Raw genomic sequence first — 22,357 nt, 5'->3', positions numbered from 1 at the left:
GTAGTAAAGCATGCGAGTTTGGAGAACTGACAGACTCTCTCATTAAAGACAGAATTGTTTGTGGCATTCTGGATAATGGTCTGAGAGAAAGACTGTTAAGAGAACAAGATTTAGACTTGGAGAAAGCTTTGACGCTCTGCAAAGCTTTGGAAACCATGACGTTGCAGGCTAAAGAACTTTTCATTGAGAGCTGCAACGTAGACACTGTAAAAAAGTGCGACCATATTAGAAAAAATAATAAAACGACAACAAAACCAACAGAGAGCAAGTCTTCATCTGAGAGAAAAAAGCTATGTGGTTGCTGTGGGTGGCAGCATTGGCCAAAACAGTGTTCAGCATATGGGAAAATGTGCAACGACTGTGGTAAGAGTAAACATTTTTCACGCTGTTGCAGAAGTAGGAAGAAAATAAGACAAGCAAATACAGTGGTTGAAAATAAACTTGAGGAGTTTCATATAGATGTGCTTTGTCAAAACAAACAAAGTAAGAATGACTGGACTATGCCATTGCAAGTGAACCAAAACAATATTCTGTTTAAACTTGATACTGGAGCACAAGTAAATATTCTTGCAGAATCTGAGTTTAATGCATTAAAGCCAAGACCAAAGTTACATAAGACAAATATAAAAGTGACTGGGTATTCAGGTGCAGACATTCCAGTTAAAGGAACATGTGTGGCAAAAGTATTACAAAAAAATATTGTGCACACGCTTTCAGTTGTGGTAGTGCTAAGGAATGTACAGTCAATACTGGGTTTATCTGCCTGTGAGAGACTGAATTTGGTGAGAAGAGTATAAATCCTGGACAGTGACACAGAGTCAGAATACAGTGACTTGATGAAAGAGTATGAGGACTTGTTCAAAGGGCTTGGTTGTTGTCCAGGATAGCACACAATTAAGATTGGCAACACAGTGCCACCCGTAGTACATCCATGTAGAAAAGTGCCTCTTGCATTATGTCATCAACTGAAAACAGAGCTTGACAGAATGGAATAGTTAGAAGTCATAAAGAAAGCTCCTAGACCCATCCCTTTGTTACCAGAATCTGACAAAGCATTGGCACCAAAACCAGGAGTTGCAATTTTGCCCTCTGGAAGTAATGCACATGCATTCCATCACAATCTCACCTCTGCAGGAGGACAGAGGTCAAACTTGCCGGTACAGTACAATACTGATCTGAAGCCAAAGAGTGACAAGAATCAGGATCCAATTGAAGAAATGAAAGCACAAGTGAAGGAATTGAGAAGTTTAATTGAAATGATGAAGTCTCAGCATAAAAAAGAGATTACACAGTTAATGAATGAATTAGATGAAGAAAAGAAGATTTATGTTTCATTACAAATGGAAGTGGAAGGAAGTAAGAAAGCTAAAGTACTCGAATTAGTACAACCCAGATCACACATGGTCCAAACAGAAGAAGGAGCAGTGCTAAGAGGAAATTGCAAAGACCTTAAGAAAGAGTCAAATTCAGAGTTTCAGTTGTAGATGCAGACCAGATAAAACATGGAAATAACAACGAAACACAAGAACTGTGTGATCTACTTAGAAGGTCTACTCATGTTCGTAAACCCCCAGAGAGACTGATAGAGACATGTTAAATTATGCATTTGCTTTGGTCAATGTTGTGAATTGTTTTTCTTTTTAGTGCAGATCAACACGTGGCTGAAGACATGGTGCAGGAGGGAAGGCTTCAGATTTATAGATAATTGGGCAGTTTTCCAGGGAAGGTGGGACCTGTTCCGGCAGGACGGTCTACATCTGAATTGGAGGGGGACAAATTTTCTTGCAGGTAAGTTTTCTAGAGAGGCTCCGGTGGATTTAAACTAGATACGAAGGGGGAGGGGAACCGAAGTATAGGAACAGATGTAGGGAAGAAGGAAGAAAAAGGAAATAGTAAAGTTGTTTGCACCGTTAGTGATAAACAGAGAGAAAGAGGTGGAAATTTTCTTAAATGCATTTATTTTAATGCTAGGAGCATTATAAGAAAGGTGGATGAGCTTAAAGCATGGATTGATACCTGGAAGTATGATGTGGTAGCTATTAGTGAAACATGGTTACAGGAGGGGTGTGATAGGCAACTAAATATTCCTGGATTTAATTGCTTCAGGTATGATAGAATTGGAGGGACAAGAGGGGGAGGTGTTGCATTGCTTGTCGGAGAAAATATTACAGCAGTGCTCTGGCAGGATAGATTTGAGGGCTCATCTAGGGAGGCTATTTGGGTGGAATTGAGGAATGGGAAAGGTGTAGTAACTCTTATGGGGGCGTATTATCGACCACCAAATGGGGAGCAAGAATTTTGCAAATTTGTAAGGAGATAGCAGATATTTGTAGTAAGTACAAGGTTGTGATTGTGGGAGATTTTAATTTTCCACACATAGACTGGGAAAGGGCTGGATGGTTTGGAGTTTGTAAAATGTGTGCAGGATAGTTTTTTGCAGCAATACATAGAGGTACAAACTGGAGAAGGGGCAGTGTTGGATTTCCTGTTAGGGAATGAGATAGGTCAGGTGATGGAGGTCTGTGTTGGGGAGAACTTCGGGTCCAGTGATCACAATGCTATTGGTTTCAAAATAATTATGGAGAAGGATAGGTCTGGACCAGGGTTGAGATTTTTGATTGGAGAAGGGCTAACTTTGAGGAGATGCAAAAGGATTTAGGAGGAGTGGATTGGGATAATTTGTTTTATGGGAAGAATGTAATAGAGAAATGGAGGTAATTTAAAGGTGAAATTTTGAGAGTACAGAATCTTTATATTCCTGTTAGGTTGAAAGGAAAGGTTAAAAGTTTGAGAGAGCCATGGTTTTCAAGGGATATTGTAAAATTGGTTCAGAAAAAAGAGAGATATCTACAATAAATATAGGCAGCTTGGAGTAAATGAGGTGCTCGAGGAATATAAAGAATGTAAAAAGAATCTTAAGAAAGAAATTAGAAAAGCTAAAAGAAGATATGAGGTTGCTTTGGCAAGTAAGGTGAAAATAAATCCAAAGGGTTTCTACAGTTATATTAATAGCAAAAGGATAGTGAGGGATAAAATTGGTCCCTTAGAGAATCAAAGTGGACAGCCATGTGTGGAGCCAAAAGAGATGGGGGAAATTCTGAACAATTTCTTTTCTTTGGTATTCACTAAGGAGAAGGATATTGAATTGTGTAAGATAAGGGAAACAGGTAAGGAAGTTATGGAAACTATGATGATTAAAGAAGAGGAAGTACTGGCACTTTTAAGGAATATAAAAGTGGATAAGTCTCCAGGTCCAGACAACATATTCCCTAGGACCTTGAGGGAAGTTAGTGTGGAAATAGCAGGGGCTCTGGCAGAGATATTTCAAATGTCATTAGAAACGGGGATGGTGCCGGAGGATTGGCGTATTGCTCATGTTGTTCCACTGTTTAAAAAGGGTTCTAAGAGTAAACCTAGCAATTTTTGGCCCGTGAGTTTGATGTCAGTGGTGGGTAAATTGATGGAAAGTATTCTAAGAGATAGTGTATATAATTATCTGGATAGACAGGGTCTGATTAGGAACAGTCAACATGGATTTGTGCGTGGAGGGTCATGTTTGACAAATCTTATTGAATTTTTTGAAGAGGTTACTAGGAAAGTTGGCAAGGGTAAAGTGGTGGATGTTGTCTATATGGACTTCAGTAAGGCCTTTGACAAGGTCCCACATGGAAGGTTGGTTAGCAAGGTTCAATCGTTAGGTATTAATATTGAAGTAGCAAAATGGATTCAACAGTGGCTGGATGGGAGATGCCAGAGAGTGGTGGTGGATAACTGTTTGTCAGATTGGAGGCTGGTGACTAGTGGTGTGTCCCAGGGATCTGTACTGGGTCCAATGTTGTTTGTCATATACATTAATGATCTGGATGATGGGGTGGTAAATTGGATGAGTAAGTATGCAGATGATACTAAGATAGGTGGAGTTGTGGATAATTAAGTAGATTTTCAAAGCTTGCAGAGAGATTTAGGGCAGTTTAGAAGAGTGGGCTGAAAGATGGCAGATGGAGTTTAATGCTGATAAATGTGAGGTGCTTCATTTTGGTAGGACTAATCAAAATAGGACATACATGGTAAATGGTAGGGCATAGAATGCGGTAGAACAGAAGGATCTAGGAATAATGGTGCATAGTTCCCTGAAGGTGGAAACTCATGTGGATAGGGTGGTGAAGAAAGCTTTTGGCATGCTGGCATTTATAAATCAGAGCATTGAGTATAGGAGTTGGGATGTAATGTTGAAATTGTATAAGGCATTGGTGAGGCCAAATTTGGAGTATTGTGTACAGTTTTGGTCACCGAGTTATAGGAAAGATGTCAACAAAATAGAGAGAGTACAGAGAAGATTTACTAGAATGTTACCTGGGTTTCATCACCTAAGTTACAGAGAAAGGTTGAACAAGTTGGGCCTTTATTCTTTGGAGTATAGAAGGTTGAGGGGGGACTTGATAGAGGTATTTAAAATTATGAGGGGGATTGATAGAGTTGACATGGATAGGCTTTTTCCATTGAGAGTGGGGGAGATTCAAACAAGAGGACATGAATTGAGAGTTAAAGGGCAAAAGTTTAGGGGTAATATGAGGGGGAACTTCTTTACTCAGAGAGTGGTTGCTGTGTGGAACAAGCTTCCAGCAGAAGTGGTTGAGGTAGGTTCAATGTTGTCGTTTAAAGTTAAATTGGACAGCTATATGGACAGGAAAAGAATGGAGGGTTATGGGCTAAGTGCAGGTCAGTGGGACTAGGTGAGAATAAGAGTTCGGCACAGATTAGAAGGGCCGAGATGGCCTGTTTCTGTGCTGTAATTGTTATATGGCTATATGGTTATAAGGAAAGGAAGATGTGGTGATATCACATGTAAGAACGTGATTGGAGAGAGTTCTGAGCATGCGCAGAAGTGATAGAAAGATCTGGAAGCATGTGTTGTAAGAAACCTGGTGTGGTTGTTGCTGTAAATAGAAGTTCTATGTCTTCCAGAAGGTGTTTCTCATTAGTAACTCATGGTACATATAAATATAAAGAACACAACAATCTCCTCATCTCTGGAATCAACCTGGTGAACCTCCTCTGCACCGCCTCCAAAGCCAGTATATCCTTCCTCAAGTAAGGAGACCAAAACTGCACATAATACTGAAGGTGTAGCCTCACCAGTACCCTGTCCAGTTGCAGCATAACCTCCCTGCTCTTAAATTCAATCCCTCTAGCAATGAAGGGCAACGTTCCATTTGTCTTCTTGATCGCCTGTTGCACCTGCAAGCCAACCTTTTGTGATTCCTGCACAAGCAGTCCCAACACCTTCTGCACAGCAGCATGCTGTAATTTTTTACCATTTAAATAATAATCTGCTCTTTCAGTTTTCCTTCCAAAGTGGATGACCTTGCATTTACCAACATTGTACTCCATCTGCCAGACCCTGCCCACTCACTTAATGCATCTATATCTCTTTCTCTACAGACTCTCTGTATCTTCTTCACAATTTGCTTTTCCACTCAATTTAGTATCATCAGCAAACTTAGATACACTACACTCGATCTCCTCTTCCAGATAGTTAATGTATATTATGAATAGCTGTGGGCTCAGCACCAACTCCAACGGCACACCACTCACCACTGACTGCCAACCAGAGAAACACCCGTGTATCGCAACTCTCTGCTTTCTATTGGGTTACCAATCCTCTGTCCATGCTAATACATCAGCCCTAACTCTATGCATCCTTATCTTATGGATAAGTCTTTTATGCAGCGCCTTATCAAACACCTTCTGGAAATCCAAGTAAATAATGTCCATCTGCTTCCCTTTATCCACTGCGCTCATTGTCCAAGAGTGGAGAAGCAGCTGCCTTTGCATAACTCCCTGGAGACTGATACGGCATGGTGGCACTATGTCCAAAGCAAGAAATATATGTAATAAAGTCCTGGAGCGAGTAGATGGAAACATTTGGAACTTCCTGCAGTTCACCTGCTCCTACAACATCAGCAAATCCCGTCAATCTGGCCGGCCTGACATTCTGGGTCCCAAGAAGGTGGATCATGTTACAGACAGTTCAAACTCTGATTAAACAAATGGAACGGAGAGGAATCTTCAGTTGCTGGGGCAATAGGAAGATACCCAGCACTCTCAAGTACCTTTCTGGCACGGCGCCTGAAATCTCAACACCAGGAAAGGCTCCATCAGTCACAAAGAACTCCCAGGCCATGAAAGGTCGCAATGTCTAAAATGCTCCGGCACCCACACCGAGCCAGAAACACGACAGCACAGGTGGAAGAGTTAATGCCCCTACTTTAGTGGGGAAAACAATGGTGTTTCTCTCTCTGCTTTCGAAGTGAAACGGTTTCCCTGTGAGACGTCAGAGGCCGCACAGGATGCTACATAGTTAGCAGCCACCAACAAACGCAGTTCCAATTGGCAGAAAATCTCTGAAAGGAGCCTACACACTAAAGCAACCACTCACTCAGATATCCAAGTGACCCTCACCATTTCCTCCAAAGTATCTCACGAACTTTATGCAGCAGCATTTGATGGGATGGTGTATAGGGAGCTTCCCTCTGTGTCTGACCCTGGGAGTGTGTGACGGGACGGTGTAGAGGGAGCTTCACTCTGTGTCTGACCCTGGGAGTGTGTGATGGGACGGTGTAGAGGGAGCTTCACTCTGTGTCTGACCCTGGGAGTGTGTGATGAGACAGTGTAGAGGGAGCTTCACTCTGTGTCTGACCCTGGGAGTGTGTGATGGGACGGTGTAGAGGGAGCTTCACTCTGTGTCTGACCCTGGGAGTGTGTGATGGGTTGGTGTAGAGGGAGCTTCACTCTGTGTCTGACCCTGGGAGTGTGTGATGGGACAGTGTAGAGGGAGCTTCACTCTGTGACTGACCCTGGGAGTGTGTGATGGGACGGTGTAGATGGAACTTCACTCTGTGTCTGACCCTGGGAGTGTGTGATGGGTTTGTGTAGAGCTGGGGTGTCAAACTACTGGCCCGCGAAGGGGTCCACTCCCCGGCATGCAGGATGATTTTGGGAAAAAAAAGTATATTCACGACCATTTATTATGTATCTATACGGCAGTCGCTCTCTCTCCCACCGCTGTCTGTGCTGACTGCTGTGCCGACAGCTTGTTGTGTGTTAGAAAACAATAGGCGGGAGTTAACCCCCCGCTGTGCATAAGCACCTACCACCCCGCACTGAAGACCACTGGGGCCCCACTTCCGTCGTCAGACACAGTATAAACACACACTCAGGTAAGTAACACCTGTAACAAGGCTGAGACTGTTTGCTGCTATGGTTCAAAATGCTTTCCAAGAAAAGTTGACACCGAAGGTCAGATATTCAACAATAATTGGAAAGATCGCTTTTTCTTCTGTGAGGTCAACGGCAAACCTGTGTGTCTGATATGCTGGCAACAAGTGGCTGTGGCAAAAGAGTACAATATCAAACGACACTATGAGACGTCACACAGAGAAAAATATAGAAAAAGATATTTAAAAAAATATTTTTAAAAATTACACCACAACAGACAGGATCTCCCGGTTGCCACCCACTTCAACTCTGCTTCCCATTCCCATGCAGATATGTCCATACATGGCCTCCTCTACTGCCATGATGAGGCTGAACTCAGGTTGGAGGAGCAACACCTCATATACCGTCTAGGTAGTCTCCAGCCCCTTGGTATGAACGTAGAATTCTCCAACTTCTGGTAATTCCCTCCACCTCCCTTCCTCTATCCCTATTTCACTCTACCCCCTCCCCCAGCTCCCTCATGGTTCCGCCTCCTTCTTCTACTACCCATTGTTTTCCTGCCTATGACGTCTTTGCTTCCCCTCGCCCACCCCTTTGTCTTTCAAATTACTGGTCTTTCAACCGAACCTACAAGCATTCTTCAAATCCTTCCCCCCCCCCCTTCATTCTTCAGTCCTGACGAAGGGTTCTGGCCCGAAACGTTGACTCATCGTTTCCACTGATGCTGCCCGACCTGCTGAGTTCCTCCAGTGTACTGTAAGTGTTGCTTTGATCCCAGCATCTGCAGCTTATTTTGTGTTTACAGAGAAAAACATGACAAGTACGCAGGACGACTGAGAACGCAAAAGGTAAACGAGCTTGAAGCAGCTCTGAAAAAACAGCAATCAGTGTTCACCAAAAGTCGAGAGACTCATGATGGAGTGGTCAAGGCCAACAAAATAGCAGCTGCGTCGAAGCCATACTCAGAGGGGGAATTCATCAAAGCATGCATGCTGACGGCGGCTGAGCTGGTGTGCCCTGAGAAGAGGCAGGCTTTTGGTAATATCAGCTTGTCAAGAAATATTGTGGCAGACAGAATCGGGGACCTTGCAGGAGATTTGAACAGTCAACTAAAAGACAAAGTGAAGTCACATATTGCCTTCTCTATTGCAATTGATGAGAGCACCAACGTGACTGATGTAGCTCAATTGGGAATATTTATTCGTGGTCTTGATGCATCTTTGAACGTCACTGAGGAGATTGTGGAGGTGGTGCCCATGACAAACACCACAAGGGCGAACAACGTTTTCTGCAGCCTCGTCGAGGCCTTGGACAGACTGGGGGTTGACTGGAGTCACGCTGTCAGTGTGGCAACAGATGGCGTACCGTCCATGGTCGGGGAAAAGGCAGGTGTTGTTGCGAAACTCAGAGAGAAAGTTCAGACAGGAAATCCAGAGCAGGAATTCCGGAATTTTCATTGTATTATACACCAAGAGGCGTTAAGTAGCAGGAGCCTGAAAATGGGCAATGTCATGGCTGTAGTAATCAAACGGTTAATTTTATTAGAGCCAAGGGACTCAACCATCGGCAATTTGACACTCTTTTGTCCAAAAGTAATATTGGACACGGCCTACCCTACCACACTGAAGTCCGCTGGTTGAGCAGAGGGGTTGTGCTCAAACGTTTTTTTCAATTACGTGCGGAAATTGGACTATTCATGAATGAAAAAGGGAAGCCAGTGGCAGAGTGGGATGACCCAGACTGGCTTCATGATCTTGCATTTTTGGTGGATATAACAGAGCACTTAATTGTGCTTAATGTTAACATGCAAGGCCGCAACAACTTGTTTACAGAATACTACGACAGCATTTGTGCCTTTCAAATTAAATTAGGCCTGTAGGAGATGCAACTATCCCGGAGCAACCCAGCTCATTTCCCCTCTTTGCAGTCTGTGCGTGTCGCTCATGGGAATAATGACAACGCGGACAGGTACAAGGACAAAATATCACGGCTGAAGTGTGAGTTTCAGAATCATTTCCAAGTCTTCACTCAGCTCAAGAAGGAATTCTCACTATTTTGCTCGCCGTTTGCCATCAACGCAGCATCAGATGTGCCAAAGGAACTCCAAATGAAACTAATTGAAACTCAGCGTAACTTGGCTTTGAAATATAAATTTGAGACTGTGGGTCTGGACTCGTTTTATCAATACCTGGGACCGATGTACCCCAAGATGACAGACTTTGTCTCAAAGATCCTTTGCATGTTCGGGACAACATATCTCTGTGAGCAGACGTTCTCCATAATGAACATTAACAAATCCAAACTGCGCTCGCAGCTGACAACACAGACATCTAAATGACATTATGAAAATCACAACTGCCCAGAAACTAGTTCCTCATGTTGACAGGCTGGTTAAAGCCAAGAGATGTCAGGTGTCTGGAAACAGCAAGAGAAAAATGAGTGACATTGTTCGATGCAGTGCAACAGGTAAGCAAAATGCGTTATGAAATATTGAGTGTCATAATATTGTGATTCATTCATTTTCTGACTAGTCTATTATTGTAAACGTGATCACTTCAATAAAAATTAGAGGCTAACTGTGTTCATTGTCTGAATTCGATTGCTGGAAGCAGGCTAATAAAAATTAGGTGCAGTTTTGTAGCCGACATTTACAACTTGTTTCGTTAGGTCTACATTTGTGCTCTGCTAATGTTCGATTTCAGATGGTTTATTAATGGAAAGAGTGAGGCTCCCAAAACAATCTTAGCCAAAATAGCATCGTTTCTTCTCTCTCTCACCACAACTTTCTTGTAGCCTGACTGTAAGTTAATACCAATCATAAAAATAATGTTTGCTAGGCAATTTTCTTCATAAGAAATTAAATTCGTAAAGTGAAACACTTTGTTGCTATAGCAGAGACTGAGACACATGAAAGCAGGTTGAAAAAAACGAAGGCAACGAAAGCTGTGGGAGCACGTGTGTGTGCATTCATGCGTGCACAACAGATCCGGTCTGCATGAAGTCGCATTTTGCCCAATCCGGCCCGTGACCTAAAATGAGTTGGACACCCCTGGTGGAGAGGGAACTTCACTCTGTGTCTGACCCTAGGAGTGTGATGGGACAGTGTGGAGGGAGCTTCACTCTGTGTCTGACCCTGGGAGTGTGTGATGGGACAGTGTAGAGGGAGCTTCACTCTGTGTCTGACCCTGGGAGTGTGTGATGGGACGGTGTGGAGGAAGCTTCATTCTGTGTTTGATCCCAAGAGTGTGTGATGGGACAGTGAAGAGGAAGCTTCACTCTGTGTTTAACCCTGAGAGTGTTTATAGGGGCAGTGTAAAAAGAGCTTCACTCTGTGTCTGATCCCGGAGAGCGTTTGATGGGATGATGTAGCAGGAGCTTCACTCTGAGTGTGATCCTGGTAGTGTTTGATGGGACAGTGTAGAGGGAGCTTTACTCTGTGTCAGACCCTGGAAGTGTTTGATGTGAGGGAGGTTCACTCTATGTTTGACCTCAGGAATGTTTGATGGGATGGTATAGAGTGAGGTTCACTCGGTGTCTGACCTCAGGAGTGTTTGATGGGATGGTGTAGAGGGAGCTTCACTCTGTGAACCTGGTGGTGTTTGATGGGGTGATGTAGAGGGAGGTTCACTGTGTGTTTGACCCTGGAAGTGTTTGATGGGACAATATAAAGGAAGTTCACTCTGTGTTTGACCTTGGGAGTGTCTGATGGGATGGTGTAGAGGGAGGTTCACTCTGTGTCTGACCCTGGGAGTGTGTGATGGGACAGTGTAGAGGGAGCTTCACTCTGTGTCTGACCCTGGGAGTGTGTGATGGGACAGTGTAGAGGGAGCTTCACTCTGTGTCTGACCCTGGGAGTGTGTGATGGGACAGTGTAGAGGGAGCTTCACTCTGTATCTGACCCTGGGAGTGTGTGATGGGACAGTATAGAGGGAGCATCACTCTGTGTCTGACCCTGGGAGTGTCTGATGGGATGGTGTAGAGGGAGGTTCACTCTGTGTTTGACCTTGGGAGTGTCTGATGGAATGGTGTAGAGGGAGCTTCACTCTGTTCATTCGTCTCTGCAGTATTTTATTGTTTACAAACTGGGAGTATTACAGATATTTGCATCTTGCTGAAAACTGCTCTGCAGAGAGGAATGGCTGTGGGCTGGAAAGAGTTAAGAAACCAATGATTCACTGTAGACACACTCTCCCAGCTCAAAGTTGTAAAGTGGATCACTTCCTCTGCCTGCAAGGGAACTTCTGCAAAAACGGCGGACGCCATGAGAAGCAGCCGGTGGGAATGGCATTGCCAGGAGTCTGACGGTGAACCATAGCCCCCTCCAGATTCAGGCAGGGTCGGGATCCCGAGGAAGGAGACGAAACAGGTGAGCAGGAGGTCAGGCGAGGATCGGTCACCTCTCCCCCACCAAACCGAATGTCGTTCTATCTGCTGTGCAGGTGGATTCTGTGTAGACCGATTCTATCCCTCAGGCAGATAGATGTGGCACAGTTACTCCAACCCACGCAGGCACAGACAGAGTCCGGGGGAGACTGGGATTGAGTCACAGACACAAGTCACATGCAGAGTTAGGCAGCTACCAGACAGATGAGGACTGAGTTCACAAGGGAACCAAAGGCAGCGAAACTGGTGTGGGGTATACCGTGCATTTGTAGCATAGTCAGAGATGGGGCAGGCATGATGTTGTGTGGTTCACTAAATCCTGGTGGAAAGAAGATCATTGTTCGGAGCTCAGCAAGGATACACGTTGTATCAAAGTGAGAGGCAGGTAGGCGGAGGGGGTGGGTGGGGTGGCTCTGTAAATATAAAATTAAACTAATTCCTTAGAAGGAGATGGCATAAGATCGGAAGATTAGAATCCGAATGGGAGTTAAATACAGGCCTCAGAACTGTAAACAGGATGTGGGATATAAATTGAAACAGCAGATAGAAAAGGTATGTAGGAAGGACAATGTTAAATAGTCATGGAGGATTTCAATATAGATTGGGAAAATCAGGTTGGTGCTGGATCCTAAGAGAGGGTATTTGTAGAATGCCTACAAGATGGCTTTTTAGGTCATCCTGTGGTTGAGCCTACTTGGGGAAAGGCAATTCTGGACTGGATGAGATTTGATTTGGGAGCTGAAGGTAAATGAACCCTTGGGAAGCAGTGATCATAATATGATAGAACTCACACTGCAGTTTGAGAGGAAGATGATAAATTCAGATGAATCAGTATTAAAGGATGATAGAATTGTTAGCTTTGTTGCAAAGTCTGCAGACGATATAAAGATAGGTGGAGGGTCAGGTAGTTTTGAGGGAGTAGAGAGGCTACAGATGGACAGACAGATTGACAGCATGGGTAAAGTAGTGGCAGATAGTCAGGGAATGCAGTGTCAGGGAATGTATGATCATGCATTTTGGTAGAAGAAATGAAGGGGTTGACTATTTTCTAAGTGGAAAGAAATACAAAAAACACAGGTGCAAAGAGTCTTGGGAATCCTTGTGCAGGATTCCCTAAACATTAATCTACAGGTTGAGTCAGTGGTGAAAAAGGCCAGTGCAATGCTAGTGTTCATTTCAAGAGGACTAGAATATAAAAGCAAGGGTGTAATGTTGAGATTTTATAAAGCACTAATGAGGTCTCGCTTGGAGTATTGTGAGCAGCTTTGGGCCCCTTATCTTAGTAAGGATGTGTTGTAACTGGAGAGGGTTCAAAGAAGGTTCACAGAAAATGATGCCAGGATTGAATGACTTCTCATATGAAGAGCGTTTGATGGCTCTGGGACTGTATTCACTAGAATTCAGAAGAATGAGGGGTGACCTCCTTGAAACCTATTGAACAGGGAAAGGCCTTGATAGATCACATGTGGAGAGGGTGTTTCCTATGGTGGGAGGGTCTAAAACCAGAGAACACAGCCTCAGAATAGAGGGGTGTCCTTTTAGAATAGAGACAAGGAGGGATATCTTTAGCCAGATAGTGGTGAATATGTGGAATTCTTTGCCACAGGTAGCTGCGGAGGCCAAGTTTTTGTGTATATTTAAGGCAGAGGTTGACAGATCCTTGAATGGTCAGGATATGAAGAGATATGGGGAGAAGGCGGGATACTGGGGCTGAGAGGAAAATTGGATCAGCCATGATGAAATGGCCTAATTCTGCTCCTATATTTTATGGCCTTATGATCTTAGAGTGGAGTAAAGGAAATTTCATAGGATCTGACCGAAGTTGATTGGAAGGGGACACCAGCAGGGATGACGGCAGAACAGCAGTGGCTGGAGTTTATATGGAAAATTGGGGATGGTACAAGACAGGTGCATCCTGAAGATAAAGCATTCTAAAGGGAGGATGAGGCAATCATGGCTGACAAGAGAAATCAAAGACAGCATAAAAGTAAAAGAGAGGGCATATAATACAGCAAAAAATATTGGAAAGGTGAAGAATTGGGAAGCTTTTAAAAATCAACAGAAGGCAACTAAAAAAAAAAACCATAAAGAGAGAAAAGATGAAATATGAAGGCAAAGCTAGCCAATAATATAAAAGAGGATAGCCAGGTTTTTCAGATATATAAAGAGTAAAAGAGAGATGGGAATGGATATTGTATTGCTGTAAAATGACACTGGAGAGGTAGTAATGAGGTATAAAGAAATATTAACTTAATAAGCTTTTTGCATCAGTCTTCACTGTATAAGACACTAGCAGAATGTCAGAAATGAATGTCAGAGGGCAGAAGTGAGTGTAGTTGCTATTATTAAGGAGAAGATGCTTGGGAAATTGAAAGGTCTGAATGTAGGTAAGTCACTTGGACCAGACGGACTCCACCCCAGTGTTCTGAAAGAGGTGGCTGAAGAGATAGTGGATGTATTAGTAATGATCTTTCAGGAATCACTAAATTCGAGAATGGTTCCAGAGGAATGGAAAACTGCAAATGTCACTCCACTCTTTAAGAAGGCAGGGAGGCAGAGAAGAAATTATTGGCCAGTTACATTCTGACTTGAATGTTTGGGAAGATGTTTGAATCTATGATTAAGGATGAGGTTTTGGAGTACTTGCAAACACATGATAAAGTAGGCCAAAGTTAGCATGGTTTTCTAAAGGATAAATCCTGCCTGACAAATCTATTGGAATTTCTTGAGGAAATAACAGGCAGAATGGACAAAGGACAGTCAGTACATGTTGTTTATTTAGGTTTTCATAAGGCCTTTGGCAAGGTGACACACATGGGGCTGCTTAACAAGCTAAGAGCCTATGGTACTACAGGACAGATACTAGCATAGCTAGTGTATTGGCTGACTAGCAGGAGGCAGAGTAGATATGAACAGGGCCTATCCTGGTTTGCAATTAATGACTAGTGGTGTTCTGCAGAAGTCGATACTGGAACTGCTTCTTTTCACATTACAAGTCAACGATCTGTTTGACAGAATTGATGGCTCTGTTGCCAAATTTGCAAAATGATACAAAGATAGGTGGAGGGACAGGTAGTGTTGAGGAAGCAGGGAGTCTGCAGATGGACTTAGTCAGATCAGGAGAATGAGCAAAGAAGTGACAGATGGAATAGAGTGTGGGGAAGTGTATGGCCATGCACTTTGGTAGAAGGAATAAAGGCATGTTGACTAAATGGGGAGAAAATTCAAAAAGTAAAGGTGCAAAAGGACTCAAGTGTCCTGACGAAGGGTCTTGGCCCGAAATGTTGACTGTACCTCTTCCTATGGATGCTGCCTGGTCTGCTGCGTTCACCAGCATTCTTTGCGTGTGTTGTGGGAATGCTAGTGCAGGCTTTCCTAAAGAGTATCTTGCAGATTGAGTCAGTACTAAAGAGGGCAAATGCAATGTTAGCATTCATTTTGAGAGAACTTGAATATGAGAGCAAGGATGTAATGCTGAGGCTTTATAAGACTCACGTGGAGTATTGTGAGCAGTTTTGGGCCCCTCATTTAAGAAAGGAAGTACTGACATTGGAGAGGGTCCAGATGACGGTCACAAGAATGATGCCAGTAATGAAAGGGTTAACTATGAAGAACATTCTGATGGCTCTGGGCCTGTACTCACTGGAGTCTAGAAGAATGAGGTGGGGGGAGGGGGGAATCTCATTGAAATCTACTGAATATTTAAAGTCCAGAAAGAGTGAATATGAAGAGGATGTTTCCTGTAGTGGACATGTCTAGGAACAGATGGCATAGCCTCAGCACATAAGGACATCGATTTGGAACAGAGATGAGGAGAAATTTCTTTAGTGATGAATCAATGGATTTCATTCTTTACTCTCTCTGGGTCAGAGTACACATACAGTCGACAATGTGGAAGCCAAATACCTGGCAGTAGGTCTATTGTACAGTTGTAGAGTTGGTGCAGTGGAATAGTCAAGGCCTTTCCCTTGCTGAAGACCGCTTCCAAAACCTTGTAGACGGAGTGGATTTCTATCAGCTTGGGTGTTGCAACTACCCCCGAACATCCCTCCAAGGATGAGTCCTGAGGCTCCTTATCCAACTCCAGAGACTTGACCAAATCAGAGCCAAAATCTTCATCCGTATCCTCAAGTGATGGCACAGTGAATAGTCTTTGTCCTCTTGGGATTAGGCTTGGAGGATCTACCCACACTTAGGAGCCTTTCCCTTAGACAGGACCTGGCAACTGGTTCCCCTAGGCTTGGTTACTAGGGCTCCAGAGTTCTTGGGCACTTCCTTGGTGGGTTTCTTGGCTTGCTCTTGAACTAAAGACCCTTTCTCTCCCATTCCAGGGCACTCCCACTAGACAAAAACCTACAGGAAGTGATAGATACAGCCCAGTCCATCACAGACAAAGCCCTCCTCACGACTGAGCGCATTTACATGGAGCGCTGACATGAGAAAGCACCATCCCTCATCAACTACAACCCCCCCCCCCACCATCCACCACCACCATCCAGGCTACACTCTCTCCACCAGAAGGAGCTACAGGAGCCTCTGGTCCCACACCACCAGGTTTAGGAGCAGTTATTACCCTTCAACCATCAAGCTCCTGAACTGGGGTGGACAATTTCATTCATCACAACAGTGACCTGATTCCACAACCTACAGGCACACTTTTCAAGGACACTACAGCTCATGTTCTCAATACTATTTTCTTTTTATTTATACATTGCTTGTTTGTCAGTCTTTATTTATGTATAGTTGCTCAGAAATTCAATTGTAATTCTTTACTTTTCCTGTAAATGTCTGCAAGAAAATCAATCTCAGAATAGTATATGGCAACATATATGTGCTTTGAAAATAAATTTTTACTTTGAACCAATCCCAGTGTTTACCCAGCCAACTTTCTTCCTCCAGTCTTCACCTCCCTGGCGGTCAGAGTCCTCACCGGCCTGAGCCATAATGTTCTCTCTCTCTGACAGCGTCCCCTGCACCTTCATCAGCCATCTCCAGCTTCACAATCGATGCAATTCTGACACGGGGGCAATGCCTCAGCAGACTGCAGTAAAGTGAGCGTACTGCAGATATTATCTGCCGGAAACCTCAGTGTTCACACTGGATCTTTGACCTTACAGATTAGCTTTATGTGTCACACGTAGATTGAAACATCAAAACCTACAATGAAGTGCAATGTTTGTGTCAGGAGATCTCCCGGTCGGTCTGCTCCTGGGCCAGGTCAGGCTGGCCGTTTGCAGGTCCGGGTGGTGGGCAGACGAGGGCTCTGCCCAACCCAAATGCAAACTGGTCCTTTGGGGTTACGTCTGTGCCTGGGTGTCCTTGGCGAGGGAGCACGTGGTAGTCATGGGTACAATGGGGGTGCTTTGGGAACAGCGGGCCCTTCAGGGAATTGAGCATATAATTGATAATCAGATTTGTATTTTAATTTCAACTGTAATAATGCAGAAACTTAAATTATACAGCATATAGTACTGTTTTGGAGTAAACTTTTATATCTAAAAAAATGACCAACATGTGCTGGGGGCAGCCCAAAACGTCATCGCACTTCTGGGTCAAAAAAGACTAACTCTGTCCTGTCTTGGAATGAGGGAGGGAACTGGAGCAGCCAGAGGAACCCCGTGCAGTCACGGGGAGAATGTACGTTTGTACAAACTCCTTACCATCAGTGCCAGGAATTGAACCCGGAACGCTGGCACCGTAAATCAATGCGCTAACCGTTACGCTGTCGTGCACCCTTACACTACCTGATCGTCCCATTCCAGTTTAACCCCTTGATGCCCAAGCAGTTTCTGTTCGCCTTCATTCCCTCAGCTAAACCTCATGCCAGATTTGTTTCTGAATACATCAGCGTTTGTGCTGTGAGAGAGATGAGGAGACTACTACCTCTTAGATTAACTGAAAATGACAGACTTTAGCAGAGTTTCTGTCTGCCCCTGGCACATTGACTCAGTGGTGATGAAGGGTCTTGGCCCAAAATTTCAATGCTGCCTGACCAGCTGAATTCCTCCAGTATTTTGTGTGTGTGTTGCTCAAGATTTCCAGCATCTGCAGGGTCTCACGTGCACAGATTCCAGGTGTGCGAACCATCTCCCGTTGTGGGAGGATTGAAAGGGAGGGCAGGAGAGGTAGGATAAAGCATGCATACAAAAACAAAGGTTCAGGATTAAATCTGCAGATTCTCAGTGAGCGCAAGGTTGTGCTACCTTGGGCCACGAACTTATCAATCACTTCCTGGAGGTCCAAGATCTGTATGCTCCATGACCGCTGGACTAAGTGTGTAAATGTAGGAGGGGACTATGTTGAAAAATAAATGTGCTAGGTTTTCTAAAATTGACTCCTTCTACCTTAGGCCACAAACATATCAATCACCCCTCGTTTCAGTCCTTGGAGATTGACACAAAAGATCCCTTGTCCTATTTAGAGAGGAGTTTTCCACTTTGACCCGGAGACAAAGTTGCTATCGTGTCTGTGTATATGTGTTCTTTACCTCACACCTGAGGAATGCAGAGAAATATGATGCCACGCAGAACTTGTGTAGCTTGTTTATTTAAACCTTAATCCTATTCCCAGGCATTCCTGTAGCATCAAGGGTTCAAATTTCAAAGTTCGAAGTAGATTTGTGTATTATCAAAGTATGTACAGTGCCTATAAAAAGCATTCACTCCCCTTAGAAGTTTTCATTTTTTATTGTTTTACAGCATTGGAACTACAGTGTATTTAATTTGGTTTTTTTGACATTGATCAAAGGAAGGGACTCGTTCGCATCAAAGTAAAAACAGATCGCTATAAAGTGAGCTAAATTACTTACAAATATAAAACACAAAATAATTGATTGCACAATTACTCACCTCTTTCAAGACAGTATTTAGTAGATGCACCTTTGGCAGCAATTACAGTCTTGAGTCTGTGTGGTCTGGGCACAGCAATTTTTCCCCATTATTCTTTACAAAACTACTCAAGCTCTGTCAGATTGTATAGGGATCACGAGTGAACAGCCCTTTTCAAGTCCAGATACAAATTCTCAATTGGCTTGAGGTCTGGACTCTGATGTGGCCACTGCAGGTCATTAACTTTGCTATTTTTAAGCCATTCCTGTGTAGCTTTGGCTTTATGTTTGGGGTCATAGTGGAAAACAAGTCTTCTCCCCAGCTGCCGTTCTCTTGCAGACTGTATCAGGTTTTCCTCCAGGATTTCCCTGTATTTTGCTGCATTCATTTTACCCTCTACCTTCACAAGCTTTCCAGGGCCTGCTGCAGTGAAGCATCCCCACAGTATGATGCAGCCACCACCATGTTTCATGGCAGGGATGGTGTGTTTTTGATGATGTGCAGTGTTTGGTTTATACCAAACATAGTGTTTAGTCTCATGATCAAAAAGCTCAATTTTGGTTTTATTAGACCATAGAACCTTCTTCCAACTGGCTCCAGAGCTTCCCGTGTGCCTTATGACAAACTCTAGCTGAGATTTCATGTGAGTTTTTCCAACAGTGGTTTTCTCTTTGTCACTCTCCCATAAAGCTACGACTGGTGAAGCACCCGGGCAACAGTTGTTGTATGTGCAGTCTCTCCCACCTCAGCCACTAAATCTTGTAACCCCTCCAGAGTTGTTATAAGTCTCTTGGTGGCCTCCCTCACCAGTCCCCTTCTTGCACGGTCACTCAGTTTGAGGATGGCCTGCTCGAGGCAGATTTACAGCTGTGCCATATTCTTTCCTTTTCTTGATGATTGACTTAACTGTACTCTAAGGGACATTCAGTGACTTGGAAACTTTCTTGTATCCATCTCCTGACTTGTGCTTTTCAATAACTCAATGGAGTTGCTCAGAATGCTCAGAATGGCGTAATTTTTGCCAGGAAACTGACTCACCAGCAGTTGGACCTTTTTCTTCTTTTCCTTTTTTGTTTTTTGGCGGTTGGCAACCAGTTTTCAGTGCATTACCACCACCTGCTAGACTTCTTGAGTTCCAACCAAATATGTCCTGGAGCTCTCTACTTTAGACAATCTAGTTCAGCCTGCAGTTCTCTATTAGCATCACTCTGTAGTTGCAATTCCTCGTGAATGCTTAATGCGCTCATTAGATAATGCTGCAAACTGCTATTGTTCCCTAATTTTGTCACGTTTTCGTGTAGTTGCATTACCTCAATTACATTGATTTCATCTACATCACTTGTAAGACTAAAGTCGTCTTCTTAAAGCATAGTAATTATCGTATGATATACTTTTAAAATTGCTGTTTTCCCAAGTCTGTCTGCTTTTTCAGGTTTTCCTTTTCTTGGATCGTAGCCTGCAGTTGTTTATTGAAACCTCGGAGTTCTTCTTCATTTGCTTCCATGTTTTCATTTTATAATCTGAATGTAGATAATTCACTTTGCAACAAATTCCTTTTCCTTTTGTAAACTTGTCATAATTTCTTCCATTTTCCAATCTCTTTCCAACTCACCGTTGTTCTTGTCGGATACTTCCATTTCTTGTTGGAGTTCTGCACACTTACCCTGGGCTTCAACCATAAAATCTGAGGATTTTCCTTAAGTTCTGAAACATTTCTTAAATACTTGACCATTTGCGATAAATATACCTGCCATTAAGATTCTATCTCCCCTGTCTGTGAACTATTGGATCCTCCATTCAGCATTTCTTTGACTTTTTCCCTTTAATACCAAGATACTTTTCTGCAGACTTGACGATAATTTTAGTTTTCTCAGTTCTTTTGCTTGTTGGCGCTGAACAGTTAATTGCATCCACCATAAAAAGCACGAAATCCTTTCTACTCATTAATAGTGTATCCTTATTTTTCATATTACAGCTCTCACAATTCACCAGTTCATTATTCCCTGTATTTGTATGTTTGACAGCCTTTTTTTCATCAAATTCTTTCACTGCCTCTGCATAACTGATTCCTTGAGTTACTTTTACGTATTGTATCTCAGCTGCCTTCTTGCTATAAATGCACCTCGATAACCTGCGCCGTGTTCCTCGCCACAATTGCAGCATTTCAGGCCAGCTCCCGCTTCACATTTCCCATATTCATGTTCTCCAGCGCACCTCCCACATCTTTGTTTTCCTCTGCAGACCTCCGCAATGTGCCCAAATTTCTGACATTTACAGCATCTTAAAGGCGGTGGTATATATATATTCTAACCGCATAACACATATACCCTAAGTAAACGTTAGTCAGCAATCTCTCTTCATCAAAGTCACTTCTCACTTCATCAATCTCACTTCTTCCTGTTTCTTGTAACTTTCAAAGTTTGGCCTCAATAATTTTTGCTCCTTTTATGTTCTGTTTAATCTCATCCATAGTAACTTTTGTTGGTATTCCCGAAATAACTCCTCTAGTCCACTTTCTATTGTTGGGTATTGAGCATTGTATTTCTTTGCCGTCTATTTTACATAATCTTATCACTTTGCCTTGCTGAGCACTATCCTGACAAATCACTAATAGCGATCCATTTCGTAAAATCTTTGCTCCTTTAATCTCCCCTATAATTTTGTTGAGCACCTTCATCAAACAAATCGTGTTCCAATCACCGCCTTTTCACTTAGTTTTATAATTGCTTTAATCTCATCTTCTTTCCATTGTTTTGCTGTCCTGTTTTGATCATCCACTGACTCCTCAGAGTTTGATATCCCGTACCTTTGCTTTCTTCCTCTTTCCATTCCGTTCCTCTTTCCCACCGACCTCCATCTCTAGTTCACTTCCACTCTCGCCAAAAACTTCCTTCAACAGCTTGGCTCTTTCCTTGATGTTCTCTCTCTCCGCCATCTTCCAGTCACAACTATGCGCCCCAGTTGGACCTTCCAGATCCAGGTGTATTTTTACTACAATCAATTGAAACACCTTGACTGCACACAGTGATCTCCATTTAACTAATTATGTGACTTCTAAAACCAATGCACCAGTGCTGATTTGGTGTGTCATATTAAAGAGGGTGAATACTTATGCAATCAATTATTTTGTTTTATATTTGTAATTAGTTTAGATCACCCTGTAGCGATTTGTTTTCACTTTGATACGAGTCTTTTTCTGTTGATCAGTGTCTAAAAAGCCAAATTAAATCCATTGTGGTTCAATGTTGTAAAACAATAAAACATGAAAACTTCCGGAGGCGGGTGAGTTATTTTTATAGGCACTGTATTTGTTACCATTTACTACCCTGAGATTCATTTTCCTACAGGCATTCCCAGTAGAACAAAGAGCTTCCATAGAATTAATGAAGTACTACACACTAAAAAAAGACTTGACAAACACCCAATGTGCAAAAGGCAAATAAAAATAACCATGCAGACAGATAGATAAAATAAATAAATAAACAAACAAACAAACAGACAGACAAATAATACTGAGAACATGAGTTTCAAAGTTTTTCAAAGTGAGTCTATAGATTGTAGAATCAGTTCAATGCTGAGGTCAGTGAAGTTATCCACAATGGTTCAGAAGCCTGGTGGTTGGAGGGTAATAACTGTTCCTGAACCTGGTGGGGTGGGACCTAAGGCTCATTGAGGTGAGTAAAGTGATCCACACTGGTTCAGGAGCCTGATGGTTGTAGGGTGATCTTGGTCCCACTCTGGTTCCATAGGTGCAGTAATGACAAATGCAGACTCTTTCACAACAGGGAAGGGGTGAAGGTGGTATCCCACTTCCACCACCTCTGTTTTCTCCCAACGCATAGACACCAGGTTCTCCATCCAACCCCCAATGTTCCGACCCAAAATGAGTGGTGGTGGGACACGGATCCCGAGGGTCAGTGGGGTTTTTG

At 43.2% G+C, this 22,357-nt stretch overlaps 2 protein-coding genes across 4 annotated transcripts in view; both read left to right on the top strand.

The window, feature by feature from the left end:
* Positions 1-1,656, top strand: part of LOC134348300 (natural resistance-associated macrophage protein 2-like) — a 123,601-nt gene extending 121,945 nt beyond the window's left edge. Inside the window, exon 16 of the mRNA XM_063051461.1 lies at positions 1,645-1,656. The gene's annotated coding sequence lies outside the window, so the exon portion shown is untranslated. The remainder of the gene's footprint in view (positions 1-1,644) is intronic.
* A 9,700-nt stretch (positions 1,657-11,356) lies between these two features.
* LOC134348299 (FYVE and coiled-coil domain-containing protein 1-like) overlaps positions 11,357-22,357 on the top strand; it is a 76,876-nt gene continuing 65,875 nt past the window's right edge. For 2 of the 3 annotated variants that reach the window (XM_063051457.1, XM_063051456.1), the window contains exon 1: positions 11,359-11,584. The gene's annotated coding sequence lies outside the window, so the exon portion shown is untranslated. Of the gene's footprint in view, positions 11,585-22,357 lie in introns of all 3 variants that reach the window. The other variant, XM_063051458.1, reaches the window with a different exon arrangement.

Source organism: Mobula hypostoma, chromosome 6 (genome assembly GCF_963921235.1).
Source record: "Mobula hypostoma chromosome 6, sMobHyp1.1, whole genome shotgun sequence".
In the NCBI taxonomy this organism is placed as follows: Eukaryota; Metazoa; Chordata; class Chondrichthyes; order Myliobatiformes; family Myliobatidae; genus Mobula; species Mobula hypostoma.
This window is presented reverse-complemented; position numbering and strand designations above follow the sequence as displayed.